This window comes from Photinus pyralis, unplaced genomic scaffold (assembly GCF_008802855.1).
Source record: "Photinus pyralis isolate 1611_PpyrPB1 unplaced genomic scaffold, Ppyr1.3 Ppyr1.4_LG7, whole genome shotgun sequence".
Lineage (NCBI taxonomy): Eukaryota > Metazoa > Arthropoda > Insecta > Coleoptera > Lampyridae > Photinus > Photinus pyralis.
Genome location: NW_022170738.1, coordinates 39,091,259 through 39,110,787, shown reverse-complemented (window position 1 = coordinate 39,110,787; position 19,529 = coordinate 39,091,259). Strand labels below are relative to the sequence as shown.

The 19,529-nt window shown below is 34.4% G+C and overlaps 1 long non-coding RNA gene across 1 annotated transcript in view; it reads left to right on the top strand.

Annotated features, from left to right (window-relative positions):
• LOC116176641 overlaps positions 1-19,320 on the top strand; it is a 63,716-nt gene extending 44,396 nt beyond the window's left edge. Inside the window, exons 4-5 of the long non-coding RNA XR_004146481.1 lie at positions 15,615-15,658; positions 18,825-19,320. This is a non-coding gene — a long non-coding RNA (uncharacterized LOC116176641). The remainder of the gene's footprint in view (positions 1-15,614; positions 15,659-18,824) is intronic.
• Positions 19,321-19,529: the final 209 nt, after the last annotated feature.

The following is a 19,529-nucleotide window of genomic DNA, read 5'->3' as shown; positions in this document are numbered from 1 at the left end:
TATTCTGTTGTATCGGATTTTCATATTTGATTTTGTGACAATGGAAACTTTCCCTAAACATTTCTAACTTGTTTTCCAATATTTTAATAACTTAAAAGTACTGCCTTTTTTTGAGGCCGGAAAAAATTGTCTGAGATCGACCGGGAAAAAACATTTTCTTATAGAATTTGACCTGTAGAATCCATAATTTCATACAGTTTGAAGATTGGGCTACTAGATCAAAAGTTACAGCCCTTTGAATTTTTTTTCGAAATTTGTTTTTTGTCCATAACTTTTTATTGAGAGGTCTAATCGAAAACGTACGAATTGTTTTGGATTCTACGCACCAAAATTAATCAGAAAAAGTGTTTTCCCGAGAAATTTTGGTGTAGTCGATTTTTGGTAAAAAAGGAAGGTTATACACTGCCTTTTTTTGAGGCCCGCAAAAAAATTGTCTCAGATCGACCCGGAAAAAAATTTTTCTTATAGAATGTGGCCTGTAGAATCCATAATTTCAAACAGTTCCAAGATTGGGCTACTAGTTCAAAAGTTACAGCCCTTTGAATGTTCTTTCGAAATTGGTTTCTAGTCTATAACTTTTGATTGAGAAGTCTGATCGAAAAAGTACGAATTGTTTTGGATTCCACGCACCAAAATTAATAAGAAAAAGTGTTTTCCCGAGAAATTTTGGTGTAGTCGATTTTTGGTAAAAAAGGAAGGTTATACACTGCCTTTTTTTGAGCCCCTAAAAAAAAATGTCTCAGATCGACCCGGAAAAAAATTTTCTTATAGAATGTGGCCTGTAGAATCCATAATTTCAAACAGTTCCAAGATTGGGCTTCTACCCAAATCATTTAAGAGATTGATTTCATCAAGTCATATTAGATTCACTTAACATACTTTCAGAGAAATGACAGCTTTTAATATAAATCAGAAACGTGGTACAAAGAAGTGCGGAGACTGCTTCTATTTGCCCAGATCTGATTGGAAAATATCCAAGCGTGTACTTCATTTCCTCCAACTTCGAACATTAAATTTTGCCCATTATTGCACTGATAGTTAATATTTGAAAATATAACTCCATTTCCGGTTCTTGGCATCTTGTTTAACACAACATCAACAGGCGCACTTAATAGGTTTGGAAGTTACATTTAATCTTTGGGTTAACCGAAGACTGGATTTACAATCGCGGAACTTACATTGTAAGAACCTGCAATTAATCTTTAGCCTAAGAAACCCTTCAACATACTACACCGCTCCCATCTTGTCTGATTTAGAAACGTGACTTTTCAAAGACGTTAAAGGATAAAACGAGTACGTAACCCTAGTACTAATCCACTTCATTTTTATTATGGCCTTTATCGCAACCGTAAAAAGTTCAAAGTACGTTCGCAGCACAATATTCCGTTACTTCAAATTGAATTAAAGCCACATTGTTTCGAAATAAACTGAAAGGAGAGCAAACAGCCCCTCAGGGATTCATATTGGAGCAAAATGTTCAATTTCCTACCGACACATTGTTCAAACTACAAAAAACAAATCTTTCGGTGGGTAGTTACAATTAAAACAGCAATTTTGTTTCGTTGTGAAACTCATTGTAATTACGATTGCATTTTCGAAACTTCAAAGCGAATTTAAACTTTTGGTATTCACTCATACCCCTATCATTATATTCTACTTGCTGCGAAACGCGTAACGGAACGGGTGGCGTTTTTCAATAGTCGTTTTTACATCGTCTCTTTCCTCAATTTAGTTAAACGAAATAAGTTGAGTTTTCGAATACAAATTGGCAAACTGGAACAAACAACAGAGAAGTAAATAGAAATTTGTTTATTTTTCGTGAGTAAACACCATCGAAATTTCTACGCTCAATCTCTGGGAGATGTGCCGGAAGGGGACGTAATTTGGTTTGAGAAGTTGGACGGCTAATTATAGATACACTGATACACAACATTAAGATATTCGCTTAGGTAAATTAAGGCACTCAACATGACACTGTAATTAGGAGATAGTGATGGTTTGACGATAATTCCTTAGCAACGGATTGTGTTCTAAACTAGGAAAAATCAAGATTCAAGATCATAATTTATATTAGGGACTACTGTTGGCTTGAATATTCCAGAAGTTCTGATAGGCATCGAGGCGCCATGAATGAAAGAAGAAGAAGAAGAAACACAACGCCGACGGTGTAAACCAACAATATAAACAATTCGCCCAAGAAAGGATACAAAATAATTGCGATTTACTCATCGAGGTTCTTCTAATTTCGGCATAATCCCAATAATTTCTTAAAAATTGGCAGCCTTAGCAAATCTTGCGTTAATGGAAAAATTACGTATTCATGCGAAAGGGGAGCGTTTCCCAACTTTACATTTAAAAGCAAACTTCAATAAACTGCGCAAGGAAACGGGTACAATACTCATTTAAACCGAGATTATAATTACACGTTATGCGCGTTTGAGTGCTTAACTGAAAACAACCTGAAAGAATTAAAGAAAAGAGAAAACCCTTATACCTTTCAATTACTACTATCTTTACATGAGAAAGTATCTACACAAAGGATCGAGAGGAATGCAATTACATTAAAAAACGAAATAAAGAGAGCTTACCTATCCTACAAATCGCATAGACGAGAGCTTACGTGCCCTTTGTGTTAGTAACGAAGCTTTCCCGATTTAAAATGCAACATTTGCCTAGCGTTTGTCCAGACGTTTTGAAGTAGTTTGTTTAGTGTAAATGTCGCAAGGAAGACGGCTCGTAAAATGCGTCCTTATTGCTAGATTTAATCTTGGCAATGTCCTTCATCTGCGAATTAAGCATTTATGATCCTACGTGTCGTAGACTTAGATGAACCGAGGATAATCTTTTCTTCGGCGAAGCGTTCAATTTAAGTGTCATCGTGATGCTCAGTAATTAACGAACGGTGTAAAGGCCAGCTTTTATTCACCTGCCAAGGACGTTGTGTACTTTTCGAGGAGTTGTAGAAATTATACATTGTTGGGGGGAACCTCAATAGAATTTTAGTGTGTAGCTCTTCAGAATTAGTGGAATTATTATGGAAATGCGAATGAAAATTGGACGGCAGAGAAGATAAAACAAACATTATTTCCATATAAGTAAACCTAGGATTTAAATTGTTTTTGGGAGATGCGCTCCTAAAATGGTCCATAATCATCTTTAGTTCCCTTGATCACCCTTAAATCTTGCCTCGTTTTATTAAAAAAAACTGTCAAAAACCTTGTATTGGTATCTGAAGGCTAGGAAAATTGACAAATTGAGAAAATATTCAGAGGCAAAATTTAACCATTTCTACATGAAATAGCCTTTTTCAATAAAACGGGGTTGAACTTCTTTTATTGTTCGAAATCAAATTTTGGGGTTTCTAAAGGAACTCGCAGATTCTTTACTGTAATAATTATTTGCTAGGTCTATAGGCAATTTTGGTATGATTAATTGATGTATTGAAAATTTCTCCTTTTCTCCAATTTTCTGATATTTAACTTCAATAAACGAATAGGAAAAATCGAGACTCAAAAATTTATATAATATTTATATAAAAATTAAATTTTTGAATGTCGATTTTTTCTATGTGTTTTTAAATTTACTCAAAACACAATGGAGTTCTTCGTCAACGAAATTAACTTCAAAATTTGACTGTTTATAGTTTGCTTGCAAATTTAAGCACCACATTAGCACTACGTTTTGAGTGTATTTAAAAAAATCAAAAGGTGCACGCATTCCAATTTGCATTGTGGTTTCGTACTCGTAACAGCGGCACTCGGAACACGACTCTTTGCCCAAATTTTACAATGAAAATAAACCACCTTGTTAGTTCTCAACCTCAACGGAAAAAATAAAATATTGAGTTGCGATGTTGATCTTCCGGAATGATCTTCTTCTCACTTTGTGGTTAATTAACACCAATTAAAATGACTGATTGGACGTTTATAATTGTTAATTCGTTCGTTTAAATCTCGCGTTACGAATCAAATTGAATGACTATAAATCGTTCCCTAAATATGCCAATTTTCATCATGATCAATCTACCGGTTTCCTAAAATTAAGCAACAAAGCTTCATAGAAAAGAAACAACGCAGGAATAAATCCACGACTATTTTACTGCATTTGAACAATTTATTCTGTAAAGTTTCCATTTGGAAAATAATCTCGAACCTATAAATCTTTTAAAACCCCTAAATGTCTAACTTCGCAACAAGAATTCGAAATAATTTAATTAAATGCACATTTGCAACTATCGTTACACACACTACGCTCTTGCTTGGCCAATGAAATATTTGTTGATAATATTCAGAGCTGGACAGAATACTTTCAAAATGTATTTGAATACTAAATAGTAAATATACTTTACACAAATCAAAGGTATTTGAATACTAAATACTTTTACGTCCAGCACAAGCGAATACTAGATACAGATACATTGAAAAGTATTCAAATTCTTAAAAAAATAAGTATTCGAATACTTTGAAAAGTATTCGAATACAATAAAAAGTATACTTGTCACTCAAATACATTAAAAATTTAAATAGTATTCTAGATGAAAGGCTTAATACTACTTAAAAAATCAAGTTATACTTTGTATGGGGTTAGCTTTTTTTATATTTCTATTGTTATATACAAATTTAAGGGGAGTAAAAGCGTATTATTATTATTATATTATTATATAGGAGGTACCTACCAGGACCTTTCTTATACCAGTTATATCCTTAAGAATACGTGTACCAGTTTTCAAAGCGATCGTACGTCGTGCACATGATACATACGCCTTTCTGAAATTAATCCTAGCGATTTTGGAACAGATCAATTTTTGACCATCCGTTTGTCCGTGTGCATGATAACTTGTTTAGAAACGTGCGATCGCTTTGAAAATCGGTACACATGGTCTTAAAAGGTCCCTATTGCTTTTAAGTTACGTAGACTATCGAGTTCGGTATTCAGATGTATCGGATGTTTATATTTGATTTTGTGACAATGGAAACTTTCCCTAAACATATCTAAATTGTCCTCAAATATTTGAATAACTTAAAAGTACTGCCTTTTTTTGAGGCCGGAAAAAAAATTGTCTGAGATCGACCGGGAAAAAACATTTTCTTATAGAATGTGGCCCGTAGAATCCATAATTTCAAACAGTTCCAAGATTGAGCTACTAGTTCAAAAGTTACAGCCCTTTGAATTTTCTTTCGAAATTGGTTTCTAGTCTATAACTTTTGATTGAGAAGTCTCATCGAAAAAGTACGAATTGTTTTGGATTCTACGCACCAAAATTAATAAGAAAAAGTGTTTTCCCGAGAAATTTTGGTGCAGTCGATTTTTGGTAAAAAAAAGGAAGGTTAAGTATTCAAATACTATGCGAAGTATTTGAATACTTCTCAAAGTATTCAAATACCTTGCGAAGTATTCGAATACTAAATATTTGTGAAAGTATTTGAGTTACAAATACAAATACTGCTTCCATAAAAGTATTTAATTACAAAGTATTTGAATACTTTATAGGATTTGAATACTAAAAAGTATTTACAAAATCGTGTGGTCGACGTACTCACTGTTGAAGGTAAAGTAACTGAATACCTTAACAATACCTTATCCGAGAAGCTACACATCAGGATATGCTTTGCTGAGATCGTTGGTGACCATACTGACTACTGATCTCACTACATTAAAAGCGAGATTAAAATAGTTAGGTTCTCAGCTGATGCCGAAAGTGAATTGTTATATAAATGTCATTCCCTTTAATAAAATGGTTGTTATGTATAAGTTGTTGCTAACGATTAATGGTTGCTAATGCATAATGGTTATATATAAGTGGTTGCTAACAATTAATGGTTGCTAACGTATAATGGTTTCTAACCATTAATGAGCTTCATTGTTACACCTGTAACTAAGGTGTAATTTATTTTGTTATCGAGAGGTCGACGAAAATAGTACATTATATATCAAGGTAGAGAAGTCCACTATTATTGCCTGAGCACCAAGATTACATCTCGAGGCGCTTGCGCCGAGGGGTGTAAGGTGCGAAGGCAATAATAGACTTCTCTACCGTGGTATATATACTATTTTTTTCACTATACTAGCACTTGAAATCCTCTAAATTAACATATTATATTGATAAGAGAGTTAACGGTTGGACAGAATTGTTTGTTTCTTAATTTAACATGTCAATCAAGTACGTGGAAGTACAAGTCAAACAGGCCGTATTTTGTTCTGTCATTGAGATTTTTCAAAGAGTAATTTTGTTCGAATTTTTTCAAAATGTGATAATTTTAGGTATGTAATTTCTCTGGAAATTGCGAATGGTGGCAATTATTCGTTTTAGAGAACTTGTCTAAACGTTCATTGAGCGAAATTTCGGGTTGTGTTTTCTAAAAGTGACAGCGAGACAGTTCTCATTATTGACTACTAGTTAATAATAAAAAATTATTAACCACTTTGAACAAATGCCGAGAAAGCCTACTTTACAAGTGGAAAAAAGGTTAATAATCATGTCATCAGACGCTAGTAGTGAAAAAAAGTATTTAATTACAAAGTATTTGAATACTTTATAGGATTTGAATACTAAAAAGTATTTACAAAATCGAATACTGCCCAGCTCTGATAATATTTAACTTGAACTCTCTCCGCCATCTCTAAATATCTCAGCGCCCATATTAGTTCAGGCTAAATAGTTCTAAAATAATTTATTTTTCAGGCAGGTAAAATGATTTGAAATTGGGGGAAAATAATTAAAACAGTTGAATTTTTCCGCGGGTGAAGTCCCGAGGGTTGATGGTCAATGTAAAGGTTATAGCGAATAAAACAAGTTAAAAAGTAATCGTAAACGATTTACATAAAGCGCATTTCCACTTGCATTCATTTCACATTTGTAAGATGCAACTTCTGTTAAAATCGTAAAAATCCGGCCACAAATATGAAAGATAGCGTTGCTCATGGGCAATCCATTGTTGACGTGCAACTTCAATTTCAGTTTATGAGAAGAATTTCATTTCAATGCTTTTCTAAATAAGAAAGTTGGAACTGCGCATGCGCAAACCTAAATTTTAAAACTAATGTTAGCTTTTCCTTTGTTCCAAGCGCCTAAGTATCAAATTTCACTTAAATAGTTCCATAGATAAAAAAGTTGGCACTGCGCATTCGCAAAATAAAATTTTGAAACTAGCGCTAGATTTTCCTTTATTGTGCCTATGTATCACATTTCATTTAAATTCTTCCATAAATAAAAAAGTTGGCACTGCGCATGCGCAAAACCAAATTTTGAAATTGGCGTTTGATTTTCCCTTATCCCAAGTGCCTATGTATCAAATTTCGTTTAAATTCTTCCATAAATAAAAAAGTTGGCACTGCGCATGCGCAAAACCAAATTTTGAAATTGGCGTTTGATTTTCCTTTATCCCAAGTGCCTATGTATCAAATTTCGTTTAAATTCTTCCATAAATAAAAAAGTTGGCACTGCGCATGCGCAAAACCAAATTTTGAAATTGGCGTTTGATTTTCCTTTATCCCAAGTGCCTATGTATCAAATTTCGTTTAAATTCTTCCATAAATAAAAAAAGTTGGCACTGCGCATGCGCAAAACCAAATTTTGAAATTGGCGTTTGATTTTCCTTTATTCGAAGTGCTTATGTATCAAATTTCGTTTAAATTCTTCCATAAATAAAAAAGTTGGCACTGCGCATGCGCAAAACCAAATTTTGAAATTGGCGTTTGATTTTCCTTTATCCCAAGTGCCTATGTATCAAATTTCATTCAAATACTTTTATAAGTAAAAAAGTTTGCAATTCGGCTTATAAATGGTCGAGATGCGAAAAGGGCACTGTGAATTTTGAATCGATTCGATTCAACTTTTGGCATTGCGTATTATATGGCTAAATCTATGCCCATATTGAATTTCATGCAATTCAGTTCATAACTAACGGAGATGTAAAAGCGATCGAACATTTCTAAACAAAGTTATCGTTCACACGGACAGATAGATGGACAGACAACAAAGGAACAGACGGACAGACCAACCGGCAGGCGACAGATAGCAATGCAAAATTATAAACGATCTCTAGGATCGTTAATAAACGGCAAAAGTGTAAAATTATGGAACATGTAAAAAACGGTTTTTTGTTTTTTTTACAATAACTTTTTTTGTAAGCGGTACAGAAAAAATTCCTTCCTTGGTACAAGACTCGACACCATAACGAACCAAATAGCGAAAAAAGTAGAACAATAGCTCTTAAGATAAAAAACTAGTAGCGTCGCAAAATTAGCGGACGGACGGACGGACGGACGGACGGACAAAGTGGCCACAATAGCGCATTTTTTTTTTATTTTTGTGGAAATGCGCTAAAAATGAACAACTTTTGTATGTGGACTATTTTCGCATAACCGTTTCCGAGATCTGAAGATTTCAGAAAAAACTACCTCTTTTTCAAGGCAATGAAAATCTATTTTTTTTTCATCGTCCATCGTTCCAGGGAGCAAAATTTTCGTAAGGACTTATATTTTAATAATCAAAAATAAAAAATATTATTCTAATAGAAACATTTCAAGAAAAGCAGAAAAAACTGGGTGAAGAGTTTTAAGACATACACGGTTTTTGACATAGGAAATAACTAGCTTTTTCTGCAACAAAATTAACGTATTGGATCCCCGCTAATAAAGAGTTTTTGATATCTGTCTTCTCTTTTCTCTTTAATGTTGCTAAAATATTTTCTGTTTGTTTCCTAGTGCCCAAGTGCCTTAATTAAAACATCTTCATTATTTGTTTTTTCTGCATTTTTACCGCAATAATAGCAATTCGCAGTAAAATCGAATTCTTTTGTTTCCTAAACAATTGTTTTTATTCACTAACTCTTCTCCCTGCCTGTTTTACACCTGATGCGATTGCGCTTGGCCTGTTGATCGTTAATTTACAGGAATTATGAATAAAATCCTCATGAAGTTTATTCCAGGATTTGTATCTCAAATCATTTATTGATTTGGCCGGTAAAACTGACATCCTTATTATTGCAGATTTTGTAAGTTTATCAACAGGCCCAACGCAATTGCATCAGCCGTAAAACAGTCAGGAAGAAGAGTAAATGACCAAAAACAAATTGTTCAGGAAGCAAGATAGTTCGATTTTACTTTGCTTTTATTGCGGTAAAAAGGCGGAAAAAAGAAATAATAAAGATGTTTTAACTAAAACAGTTGGGCATAGGAAACAAAAGAGAATATTTAAACAAACATTAACGAGAAGCGAGAAGACAGATTTCAAAAAAATCTTTATTCACATCCAACACGTTGATTTATCATGTTAAAAACCGTGTATATCTTAAATATGTTTTTCCAGTTTTTGGCGATTTTCTTGAAGTTTTTCTATAGGAATAATATTTTTTTTATTTTTGTTTATTAAAATTTAAGTCTTCCCGAAAATTTTGCTACCCCGCGCACCGCTGTACGACGAAAAAAATAGGTTTTTCATCTCCTTGAAAAAGAGGTTTTATTCTCTATAACTTTTACATTGAACATTTTCGCCTAAAATTAATAGTTTTGTCACAAATTGCAAAATATCACTTTCCACCCCTTTCGATCCCCGGGATTTCACCCGCGGAAAAATTCAGCTGTTTTAATTATTTTTTCCCAATTTCTAATCATTTCGCCTGCATGAAAAACCCGGTTTGAATCGGCGACTAATTTTTTTTTGTCAAAAAATATATAGCCTGAACTATATCTCTGCACCATACAGTAGTACTAAGGACACAACGGCTTTAAATAATCTAGTTTTTGTTTCAAGGCATTCCGATTCCGATTTTACTTTTGTTAAAGTGCTTGCGCAAGGATCTAGGAGCTAGGAAAGACCGACGCACTGTTGCCGGACGCTGTGTATTTGTACCCTGTCTATTTAATGTGGTCGACATTATGTAAACTAAACTTTTGTCCCAAATTGTGCTCTAAATTTGTACTGGACTATAATAACAATAATGTTTAATTATCTGCATCTCCCCGGTTAGAATATTTGTAGATGGTAGAAAAATACCCCGCAAATTAAAATCTTTATCGCTTAAACGTTTGATATCGTTTATACTCTTGAAGGTCAATAACTAGTTACTAGATCATGATTCATTTAGGCACGCGCATGATTTGAACAATGCATTTCCAAAAGAGAAATATTAGTATTAATTTAAATGTCGAACAGTACCCGTGCTTGTGCGATCTGACTGTTTTAGCTGTTTTATGGCTGAATTTACACTACGAATACGGTTCAGTAGGGTAAGTGAATTTATTGAATAACTTATACGATTAAAAAAAGTACCATAGTACAGTGTGACAAAATATAACTAAACCCAAAACCGGCAAATAATTGTTGCAAGAAATACAAAATTGTGCAAGTCTTGGATTTAGGTTTTATCTCTTTTTCCCAACCTTTTAATGCAAATTTGTACCTTCTCATGCTCATCTTCAACGTTACGTACCGCAAACGAACCATTAGAAAGTGAATTAACTCTTTCTTTGGGATGAGGTATGGGACACCAGTTTACATTATGTTATAAGGGACAAGCAGGAGATTTCTCTTCGCGATTTTTACAATTTTGGCTGGTCCCCTCCACTGAGAGAGAAAAGTTAACACAAAAAAGGGTCTATGATCGGGTAGCAGGCACAGTGTAAGACCATTGGGGGCGGCCAACTGGGCGCTGGGACAACTGGGCGCACAGAAAATGTTAAGGAAAAATATAGGGTGCTCATGAGCGAACTTACAAAGCGGAAATAATTTATTTAATCTTCTAGGGTTAAATGAGCATAATCTGTACACTACAATTGCAAAGTTTAGGGGGGTTTGGGGCCAGCATTTAGAATAATTTTCGAAGAGGGCATACGCAAAATCGTAAGTAAGGGGTTAGTGTATCCTTCTATGGATTATCGTTGCTGTGTATAGACACTTTTTCTTCCGGAGCTTTAAAACGAAAAACACTTTTAAATCTTAGTTTATTTGTGAAAAAATGTTTATTTTACCCCCAGCTACTTTCAATTCAGTGTATCTACGAGTACCTATCTAACTTTCATCATGGTGTCTGAAAACGGACAGTCAGATTTCTAAATTTTCAGGTAAAAAACAAAGAAGTCCAAATGTTAGTTTCTAAAGGGTGTCGGAATCAATTATTAAAGAGAGCGCTAGCGTGGTTACTACGTACATCGAGTAGGGTCAAACCAGTACGACTAAGGGATTGTAAAATCTTTATTGGCAACCCTGATCGTGTGTATTTGTTTTATATCCGATTTTATTCATTGTGATATAAAACATCGGTTTTGTTAATTACTACACATTCGTAAATATGAAATCGTTCTAGTAAGGGAACACGCAATGAATATTTAAAATGGTAAGTACAAACTCGAAATCTCTCGAATTTGTGTATAAAGCAGTTTATCATTAGAAAAGATTCCATCACCTTCTTTTTTGCATCTCATTTTTTACGTTTAAATACCTTAACTTTTTATACAGTGTGTCCCAGGGAGTCCGCGTGGTTCTACCTGGGACACACTGTATTTGACTTGTACTAATACAGGTAAATACGGTTACACTCTTTTTGTATTCGTTATTAATATCACGATATAAGTAAAAACATTGAATTTGGTTACATTCAATAAAAGTGTTACGGAATCCCCTGATTCCTGACAGAAATGAAATATTCAACGGCCTCTATGACTGGCTAAATACATTCAAATACCAAAATTGCAAATTGCATCCAAGTGTCGTTAATTCCAAGTTTACATCCCATTTTTTATACAGATTAATATTTTTTCTGACAGCGGATCTTAAAGATATTCAATGTTTACTATGATGAGTTAACTAAATTCAACTAACCTTGGTTACAATTCTTCTTGTCAAGTGTTTCTAAAACAAACTTTATGTACGACTGCTTGATAATGCGGTGATTACAGTCGCAATTAGTGGCCATAATTTGTAATATTATGGCTTAGTCCATAAGGATAAAGTAAAACGGCCGCCTGTCAATGTGACAGTCGTACTTAGGTGTCAATCCAAGGTAAATTCAAGAATTTTAGAAATACTTGACATCTGTTGTCAATGATATATAGATTTTATCGTTTATTGAATTCCATGAAATTTTCATTTGGGGTTGTTGCAGTCGTACATAAATCTTTGTATATATCGCGTCCATAAATAGGCTTTATGGGGACTCGCCTTGTTTTTTTGTGCCTCGCTCGCAAGCTCGCTCGGCTAAATAAACGGCTCGTCCATAAAGACCCAGTTTATGTACTTGATATATAAATAGCTATTATATATATCAGAAATGGAAATGTATGTATAGCTTACTAAAATAGGTAAGTAAAAAACACGTGTTGTATATACTACCTATTTCTAGCCATTGTAAAAAACTACAATCGTTTATATCTGAAAAAAAATAAAGACGGTAATCGGATTGTTCTTGATCTTTTTGGCATGAATCTAAGCTCTACTGTTTGCAAATATTTGTACTCGTTCAACTATAATAGATAAGTTTTAAATTAAGAATAAACGAGCGGCATTAAAATTAACTCGTAATCTACTGTAAATTTTAACAAGAACTTGAAATAGAAATGTGTTCGACTAATTTGCACAAAATGTATGTCTGGCATGTATCAAGCAGACTATTTGCAATTTGTAGCAAATTCTATGCGTACTTAAACTGAAATTAAGAATACGTTATGTATGAAGCAATATTTTACTTGACTTTATTTCTACAAATCCTGTTTTGGCCAACTTCTAACAAGAATCCTTAGTACTTTATGTAACCTTAACTTTGCAATATGAAGTGAGAGTTTAGGTTCAATATCAAGCAACGGGAAAGTTTCCACGGTTTTCGTAATGTTCACAAATTGATATTGCTCTAAAATTTAAAAAGTTGAACAAACTACGCCTATAAAGTAATTTCGTTAACGAACTTGAAAGACGGTAACTCTACTTTACGCTTACGTCCCAAACGATATAAAAGCGGTTAATTGGAAGGAATAAATAATGTAGACGAGACGTTTACGCGCAATTTGGCTTTAATCAATTTTGTGGCATCGAAGGAATCAAATGGGATGAGACTAAATCAGAATTCGTTACATTGAGATGAGTTTCCATTCCGGAAACCTCCAAAATTTAATAAATAAATATGAGAAATCTGATCTTTTGAAACAAACAAACCTACAAATTTTCTAAAGCCATACCAACTACTCACTTATTTAAAACTAGTAATGCACTATCAATCAATAGGAACGAACCAGGATAATGTTTCAAGCAAAATAAGAAGACACTGCATTTTGAAAAAGCACTTCTCGTACTGGCAGAATAATTTAAAACTTTCTGAAAGCGTTCTTATTTCATTCGAAAAAACCACGTAACGGGCCGAAAGGAAGGAAGCAATAATGTGAACGTTTATTCGCTATCATAACATTTGAATGTGTACAGGGTGTCGAAGTATAGGGTTGGTAATTTCAAATTGTAGGGAAGTTAGAAGCTTTTAATTAAAATTTAGCGATTGTTTTTCTGCCTCATTTGAACTCTATAGTGTGTTGAGCTTTTAATATCTTTAGAAAATCTGACGACAGGAGTATCTTAAGTGATTTTATTATATTATTATATTGGAACGCAACGTGAACCATATACATGAAACGTTAGTTCTTTTCCCTTTTCATTCATATGATGCCATTTTGTGGGTGTTAATTAATTCAAAAATAATAAGTAGAAATGAATCTGGGGAAAAATGTTGAAGTTTGGGCAGCGAGAAAGCGAGAGACATCCTTGCGGGTAATTAAGACGAAAGTTTTCGAAGAGATTCGAACTTCAATTTCGAAAAACGTTCTTCGCGAGAAATCTTTACTTCACTTTTTGGGTTTTGGATTAAATGTTAATATTACGAGAGTGCGTAAAAAGAAAAACATAAAATAAACACAAATTTGGAACACCAGGTGAAGAAGAGACGCATCCACTTCTTAGTCTTCGATTCTTCAGATTTATGTAAACTTTTTTTTGTTTTAGCGGTGTTAAGTTTCTTACGACTGGCGTAGCACCCCCTTACATTGTCTTGTTTCTCCGTATAATTGATACACAGATAGGTCATGACATTGATTAAATTTCGGGCTTCGTGGATTAACCCCCTAAGGCAGGCGACACAAAACCTATGCTCGCTCAACTCGCTTATATCCTTTCGTGGGTTTATTTTTCCGATAATGTAACCGTCCTATTATATTTACGAGGTTGCTGTTTGCACTGAATCTCATGTATCAGAGGGGGCGCTAAATCTAATAAATATGGAATACAATAATAAATTAAATTATGCCATTGAATTACAATAATTAATCCTATTTACAGGTATACATTCTTAGAAATCGCGCCCGTTTTGGTTTGAAGCGATTTTAAATACACTAAATTGTGTAATTGAATCATTATAATTGTTACCAACGGTGTTTTGAACCCTAATTTGTGCTGTTTTGAATCATTAATGAACTCGCGAACGGTTTCGAATTAATTTTTGAATTGTGTTTTTAGGGATAGGTGCACAATGGTCATGGGAGTAACTGTTAAATTTGTCATTTGAACTTTCTGTCCGTCCGTCTTTGTCGCTCGCTTTCTATATTGGTTTGAAACAGTTTATTTGCATATATTTAGAACATATTTTAATTTTAGTTCAGTTTCCTCTTTAAGCTACTACGGTAATTCCTGCCTAACTTTAGTTACAATTCCAATCCTCTCATCTTGGATTTTTACCCTTACTTATGGGGATAAGCCTAAAGGTAGGCGATCCTTACGCACCATACTGTAACCTTGGAGATATTACTCCTGAAATTTTCCTATTCTTGACCTAGTCCCAAAGTGGGAGGGCATGACCAACACAGACAGGTGTGGTGGTTGGTCACTGCCTTCCTTCCATCTTTCCTTCGTTAAAAGACACGTGGAAAATTACATGGCCTTGTAAGGCAAATTCAAAGTTAACAACAAAATATGTGGTCTAAACCAAAGGGTTTTCGTTAGCAACAATTCGATAAATTCCACATATTTAAACGAATGACCAAATATATAAATATGAACTTCAGACCAAGACCATGTAATCCAAACATTACCATAAATTCAGCAAACATTTACACTAAAAATGAAAACGATTTAAAAAATTATAAAAAAAAACTATAAAATGTATACAGAACACAATTAAATGATAAATAAATGCAGTAAATAACCTAAATAAAGCTTTTTTTGTCATTTGGTTATTTTGACATTTTCTCACCTCTACCACTCCAAAATGCTAAAAATTGTTTATTTAAGTTTGAAAAAAAAGTCTTGTTATTAAATTTGGTGTAGTAAGCGTTCACAAAATGTCAAAATAATTCATTGATGGTTCCTGACACACCTGAAAAAGGTGAGCTTTGACAGAAAGGGCAATTGTGAAAGTTTCCGAATTTAAAAAAAACTTATTTTTGACGAACAGCGTTTGATGAGTCTGAATTTCTGTTTTTGGGGAATAATCTTTATCGAATTTAGCATAATACGAAGTCGGGCCATTTGAAGTAACCAGTGTAGAATTGCATTTTCAAAGTTTTGGAAACTTATAAGCAAAATCATTTAATTCATCATCACCTTAATCATTTAATCTATTAATATTCTTGTTTTTTTTCAGATGGCTACCTTGTACCTCAGTATTGGAGTGCCCGTTAGTGCTATGTAAGTATACCTTAAATATGTCGTAGACTTGATTTTGAAAATTATCGTTAACTATTCACATTGGGGTTGATCCTTCTTTTTTGGGTAAAATTTTCAAAAATTTGCTAGCAAACGGTTAGAATTTTTATGCTACAAGGAATGGAGAAGGAGGGATGTTTAATGCAAAAGGGAAGGGAAGTACAAAGAATTTCAAAACCGCAGTTAAGAAAGTAAAAAAAAGTTCTACATTTTCCAGCCTACAAATGTTCAAAAATCGTTTAATGTATCTTGTCTTCAGGATTTAATGTACGTTAATGTAGTATAAGCCGTTTTTGTTGTGCACATACCCTCTTCGGAAAATCCTGCTACAAAAGACCACGGCCAACTTTTTGAAAGGATTTAGAATAAATCAATGAACGATTAATGCGGTTGGGGAGCCTTTCTAACCAATCTTTATGGGCTAAGTTGTATGCTATCATTATCGACTGTTCGTGTTGGCTGTAATTTTTCGAAACTATGTTTTCCAAGAAAGAAAATGGTATATTGAATTCAGAACCAGATACACTCATTCACTTTTTGAGCCTCCCATTTGTCACAACGAACTTTAAGGGTGCATTGTTTCTTGATTTTTTCGCACTCTCTCTCACTGCACCAATTTTTAGAGTTGGAAAGTACTCTCATGGCGTTCTTTTGATTTTGCAAAATTGTGAATTTATAGTTTTTAATCGTGTCGCGAACGTTAAGGGCTCTACCGGAATTCCGGCCTCGTATCAAAATAGTTATAAAACCAATATAAAATGTGCTAAAAAGGTGCTTCCCAGGTGTAGCGCCTTCTCTATGGTTCTCAAACCATGTGTTCGAAGCAATCAAGTTATTTTCTTTGCACTCAATCAGCTTCTTTTTTCAAGTCCGTATTTTCCAACCACTCCCGCAACCTCCTCCTTACCCATACTGGCATTTTTGAATCACAATATTACAGCATCTCTGTCCTTCCTCTGTCCTAATTCTTCCGTACAGTTTTTAGGGGAATTTTGCGAAAGAAAAACAATTTCCTTTATGTGGTGGTTTTGTCCGTCTGTTCCTCTGTCTGACTGTCTGTCTGTTCCTCGTATAACTCGAAAAAAGTAAAGTGACACCGATATCAAACCTTCGCCAATCGATTTCTATGAGTTCAAGGATCAGTGCTGGTGAATATGAGCCGGATTAAGAGTCTGCTTTCCGAATGCGAGCTGAGTGGAAAAAATGTCTCCTACTGAAAATCATATGCGATTCTTTGTATCTTGTTCTATTTTTAGCGCATTTTTTTAAGAAAAAAAAATGGGCTACCTATTGTTTGCTTTTTGTCCGTCCGGCCATTTTGAACTACTTCTAGGCTAGGAATGATTCTAGAGTCCTGGAATTTTTTGTAATAGGGCTATACCTCGAAGCTGTGCCAAACAGCCATCAAATTTGGCTGTCTTAAAGGGAGGGGGGTGATGTCAAAACTTTAAGAGGGAATATCTCGAAAACTGTTCGTCGGAGGAAAGTACTCTCAAAGACTAAATGAATCGACTGGACGAGACATATCTGCTGGTGAAGTCGAAGCAAATACCTTGACAACGAAGTGTCTGAAGGGGGTACTTATAAAAGGCAATCTATTGGTGCAGAATAGAGTGTCGGAGGATTGTGAATGTATGCCAGGCGGCCTTTAAAACTTTATATGTGTAAAGAGCTTCCTCCTCATTAATCATCTACCAAGAAAGTACACATCGATAGCATACTACTACCTTATAACCCAACCATTTAGCTATTTTGGTTTAAAACATGCGCTTTATGTGCACAAGAGTTGTGCACAATTTATACTTTTGATTCCCACTAGTAGAAGGTGAAATGTTCTACTGTTTCTATTCCACATCCACTCCATCTCACTTCTCTGACACCAATAAAGTCCAAATCAGTTCTGAGCGTTTAGGTTTTCTAGTTTTTCGCTTTGAAAAAGGGTTCAACGTTTCGAATCCAATCCTATTCCTCTCTTTATTCGTGGATGCACACGAAATCCGATTGAGCAGATATTTTTTCTTCCGATATTAACTTTAATTAATATAAAAAGTATCCTATTCAGGGAAATTTTTCGAAAGAAAAAAAATTCTCCGTAACTGATGGTTTTGTCCGCTGTCCGTCTGTTCCTCTTCTACCTCGAGAACGAAAAAAGATAACGATGGCAATCGATTTCTACAAGTTCAAGGATCAGTGAGCCGGATCAAAAGTCTGGTTTTCGAACACGAGCCGATTGGCGAAAAATTCCCCTACTGAAAATCGTATGCGATTCTTCGTATCTTGTTTTTTCATTTCTCATTTCCGCCACTGCCAACTAGGGATATGAACAGATCTTTAATTCAATGGTTCCCCGTGCGGCCATTACCTCTGCATCCTTTACCAATGACTAGTTGTTGATCCGTCTTTTAGAGGGTTGTGCCATGTCACTATAGTCAATTACTGTTATGTAGTTACTAGAAGAATTAGAGACGAGATTAAGAGCAATTTCATCAGGATAAAGTACGAATCTGGTAGCAATGCTAACAAAAATATATTTCATCCCCACAAAAGATCGCTTTGTTCCCTCTTCCGAAAATTCAACAATCTTACAAGATTAACGTTCTATTTTAAAGAGGCCATTAGCTATGCACTAAATGTCTTGAAACATTTCGAAGTTAATTAACCCGAAATAAAGTTATCAAGTTCTTTTTTGAACTCAAACAAGCTTCCTTATACCTCCTACAAGATGAAAAATGCTGGAAGTCAGGTTTAATTAAAAGATAATGGTGTTTAAGATATACTATTGGGAAAGTTGTAGTTACTACATACCTACGTTAAACGGTAGCGGATCATTAATCTTTGGTGTGATACAGATAGTCATGCTAAACATCAACAAATCTTATCGTAGATGTAAAGTAAATAGTGTCTTTTAAATATAGACGACAAAAAAACGTAAGCGACAAACCTTGTTACACATCCATTTTGCTTCTAACCGAATTATGTAAAATTTAGAGCTTAATTTAGGGGTTCCAGGCAATCCTTTTCCACCTCCTTGATAAAATACAGCGACCACTAAAACGAAACGTTTTAATCTGATGTTAGCGATGATTTTCAAATCAAGGACTTAGTTTTCATTGTGGTAATTAAGATAAACTATTATTAGTACTTTTAGGGCTCAACAATATACTGAGATACACCAGCGGTTGGTTAAACATCTAAGCAAATAAGTGATAAAGGCCATGGCAAACGTACAACAATCTGAATGTTGTAGAAGTACAATGGAGCTTGTAAAGATAAGTGTCTTAATTAAAGTTCAGTTATGTGAATAATTAGTAAAAAGTGCGCGAACTTTATTATGGATTTGGAGTTGGAACTGGCGAATCTCCCGCAGGATTCGCGCGACCTCCTAATCGAGATGGGTTTGAATAACAACAGCCATTTAATAAACGTGGAGTTTCCCGATTTTAATAGTAGTGACAAGAAGGACCTCTTCGATTTGTACTGTAAAATAAAGCATAAAGACAACGAGAACTTCACAAATTTAGGCGAGGGAAAGTATTGCAACGCGTCGTCGGATCTGGTCCTTTGCTGGCCTCCAACCCCTGCCAACACTACGGCCTACTTGAAGTGCTTTTCCGAATTTTTGGGATATAAATACGATGATCGGGGTGAGTAGTTCATTTTTGCATTTAACCACGTGATGTATATTGCAAAAACAAATATCATACGGGTATCATGTATAAATAAACAGCAGATTTCGCTTGCTGTGCTCCAGATTTTTATACAAAAAGACGAATGTAATCGCGCAGAGTGAAACAGTGTCCCACGTAATTTAGGGTAACTTCAGAGACATCTGAGGTAAGGTAGTATTTCAAAG